General features: G+C 38.3%; 1 long non-coding RNA gene across 1 annotated transcript; it reads left to right on the top strand.

Annotated features, from left to right (window-relative positions):
* The first annotated feature begins 1,132 nt into the window (after window positions 1-1,132).
* Window positions 1,133-2,108, top strand: LOC121634887. The gene is made up of 3 exons (XR_006009316.1): window positions 1,133-1,274; window positions 1,547-1,603; window positions 1,994-2,108. It is a non-coding gene; the product is annotated as an uncharacterized LOC121634887 (long non-coding RNA).
* Window positions 2,109-3,671: the final 1,563 nt, after the last annotated feature.

The following is a 3,671-nucleotide window of genomic DNA, read 5'->3' as shown; positions in this document are numbered from 1 at the left end:
TCTCCTTACTTTCTCTTTCCCCTTAAAGCCTCCTCCTTTCCTTTCACATTTGTCGTTTCTCTAGTTGTATACTTCTTTTGCTTAATCTAGTTGAAAGAGGTTTTTGTTCCCCCTACCACAAGTTGAGGGATCGGGATCATAATGAGTAATAAATATCTAAACTCAAGACTGCTGGTCTCTGGAGGGATTTTCACAACCGATCCAAGAACCAGCCAACCATGAACAGTAGCATCTGGAAGGATATCAGGGTTTCTGCCAACCTTATTTCTACTTTGGGAGATTAATTAAACAAAGCCAAAAAAAATGCAGAAAAAAGTCTGGATGATGAACTGATGGTTGCAAACGACCAAATTTAGGACCCCCCTTCTCTAACAATTCCCAACCTGAGGTCCGCCAACCTCAGGGGGTCCCCGAGGCTTTGACTGTCCAGAGCCAGTTAAATGAGGCCATGTCCACACACAGTAGAGCTGAGGTGTGTTCACGTCTGTTTTTTTATCGTAGGGGTGTTTCATTCACTTGGAACCACTGTTTTGGAAGCCAGAAAACACTTTGCAGCATGTTAGTGAGACTTGTCTGAGAAATGCCACAGTGCAGATAATTCCTCTTTATTGTGAAAAAAAAATAAAATATAGAAAATAAAATAAGGCTCTATATTGGTATTTAGCTTAACTTTATTTTACTCATCTCATATATTTTCTGTTCATCTTCTTGAGTTGTTAATAAATGAAAATATTATTAATGTTGGCTTCCATTTTTGTCAATTTTGTCTCATTTTAAATTCAAATTCCTACTTTCACCAAGGTTTATTTTGTCTTTTTGCTGATTTTATTCTCTAATTTAAGGAATCACAGAGGTAGTAAAAGTAAGTAAAACATCAAATATTAATCAATCTTTCTCCATCTTTGGTTTTCTGACCTGAATTAAACTCCTGAACAGGAAACCAACAGACATGTGACTGCAATGAAGATAAACACAATTTCACTTTTAATTTGTGCATCTGTAACATGCAAGAGAAAGGAGGATTGTTTATATTGATGTGCATATATATGTGTATTATTAATTTCACCAAAATCCGTCACATTGTGTTTGGGATTATTTTCATTTCATTACATCATTATTATTTTATCTTCAACCTGACACGTTTATTTGTTTTGGCTTTATGCTTTATATTTTCTTTATTTGCAAAGTCAGCGCTTTTATTTTGAAGGCCAGCGGAAGTGATTGTAACTTCCGGTCCCTCTCTCGTCAGTCTGCTTTAACCCTGACTGCGGGAGGTATGTATCTGAGGCCGCTGTAACAAAAAGTTATTCCCATAAGTTTTATTAATCAGTTCATGTAAACAAGCCAAAGTGCTGTTGTTTGGTAACATGTTGTGAAAGTTATAATTCACGTAATGGAACTGTGCTGTTGTATTTGAGTGAGGACGTAAGTTAGCTTACGGTGCAGCTCTCCTCTCATCCTGCGTGTGTGTATAAGTGGGTGTGGCCATGGAGGGGTGCGCTTCGGCGCACGTGCTAATCCATCTCTCCTGAAACTTTTATGTTAGGTGGCCTTTTGGATGGCATGAACACTCACACTCTGCTTGATATTGCATTTTATGCAGGTATGTATGTACACAGCTGTTTGGGTTCAGAAATTATATAAATTAGTGTTAAATTTAAAGTGCGTTGCCGACTAACACGGAAGCGTTTCTATGAGAAGTGTCTTCTTGATTTAAATATGTTATACATATGTATTTTGGTTTGACAAGTTTTTTTTGTATTTTCTTTATTTCCACTAATTTGGTTTATATGATTCTAATATTGTGCATTAAGCACTGTCATATCATTTGTTATTTGTTTATATTTAATTTATTCATATATTTGTTTTATTTTATTTTTCATCAAATTGTCAGTGTAAAGCTAAAGTCAGTCTGCTTTAACCCTGACTGCGGGAGGTGGCCTTTTGGATGGCATGAACACTCACACTCTGCTTGATATTGCATTTTATGCAGGAATAAACGGCAGTCAGACAGCATCCTCCGCGTCCTGCGTCCCTCTGTGCACAGTCCCCCCCCCTTTGCACCAGAACACAACGCAGCGTAGTCGGGGTGTGCAGGCGAGCCCCGGCTACACATCGAGTGACATAATTTCTCACACTGCTCAGGCCAGCTTCAGGTTTATTGATCCAGCTTCGTATAGATTCAGAACCAACAGTAGCCAGGATCATTGATCACGGGGCGACAAGCCAGCAGCACAATGAATTAACATATTCATTTCAGTTGGCATTTAGCTGCAGAGACAGATGGAGGAAGGATGAGGGTGAAAGTGATGGAGGAGCAGACATAGAGGAGTGAGCGCTGGATGAGGAAGATGAGATGGTGGCTTCATATCTCACTGAAATTACATTTTATACAGCAACGGAATTAAATGTTGAGAAGAACAACATTAAAACATTTTCATTCGCCTTCATCCATCTTTTTGTGTTCAGCTGTAAATGTTTGGCTGAAACAGAGAAACCTTCTGCACTAATGCTGCAACACTATTGTCAATATTATGACTCCACACTCAGTGGAGTTACACTGAAAACTGCTGCGACAGCACTTCACTTCAACTCTCCAATAGCATGGCTGGAGGTTTTTTTTCCTCCAGAAGTTTTATTCATTCAAATCACAATCTTTATATTTTTTCTACTCTGTTCATTTTTGCATGAAGTAAACCAAAAAAAGTGGCATCAGCTTTAAAATCAGATGTTGGAAATAACATAAAACAAATACTGCAATTGAAATGAGCAAAATCTTTTCTAAATTACCACCAAGATCTGCCTTTTCAACTCATGTATTCAATATGCATTGCTTTTGTTTTTATTCACTTATAAACTAAATATGAAGTTTAATTGGATTAGACTGCATCTTTAAAAACGTCTTGATTTGACTGTCATAAATCAGTGCTATACAAATAAAGCTGAATTAAATTCAGTAGTGCATTTGATAGCAGCTGCAGATTGAAGTTTTATCCCCCCCTCCCTCCCAAGAAGTCAGATTTCTTTGTCCGACTTCAAAGATTTCTTGGTCAGAAACTGAAATAAACCTCCTCATCTGATCTGGAAGAATTGTTTTTTCTTTTCCCACTTGGAATGGCCAGAAATCCTAAAATATTTAATTCTGGGTTCAGATTTCTTACATTTGCGCTGATCACTATGTTTACATCAGAATATTTAAAATTGAAAAAATGATGAATTCTAATTATTTATATTAATAATAGAATAAGTATTCCACCTTGCCACTGTAGCAACTTCGTTGCTATATTTAGCAAGTATTCAGACCCCTCTAGTGACTTCTTTTCTAAAACGTGACTAGCACAAACCTAGCGACCTTTTCTGGTGTTATTGGAGACAGACGTGAAAGAACCATAGACTGTATATAAAAGATGGACGGAGCCTCAGAGACGTCACCTGTAGGTTTCTGAAGAGCAAAAGTGAAGCTCGTTGGGTGGTTCCTACCATCGCCATCTTGGCAGCATTACGCCTGCCGTTACTCCATGGAAATACAAAAACGGGCAAAGTGGCGGAGCTGAGAGGGGGCTGTAAGCGTGGGGGTGGATGATTGAAGTCTATCAAACTCCTGCCTGTACCTAAGAGCTAACTGAGCCAACTTGGATCTAACATGAGCTAACCGGCTAATGAAGGTAGGC

This window comes from Melanotaenia boesemani, chromosome 23 (genome assembly GCF_017639745.1).
Source record: "Melanotaenia boesemani isolate fMelBoe1 chromosome 23, fMelBoe1.pri, whole genome shotgun sequence".
In the NCBI taxonomy this organism is placed as follows: domain Eukaryota; kingdom Metazoa; phylum Chordata; class Actinopteri; order Atheriniformes; family Melanotaeniidae; genus Melanotaenia; species Melanotaenia boesemani.
This window is presented reverse-complemented; position numbering and strand designations above follow the sequence as displayed.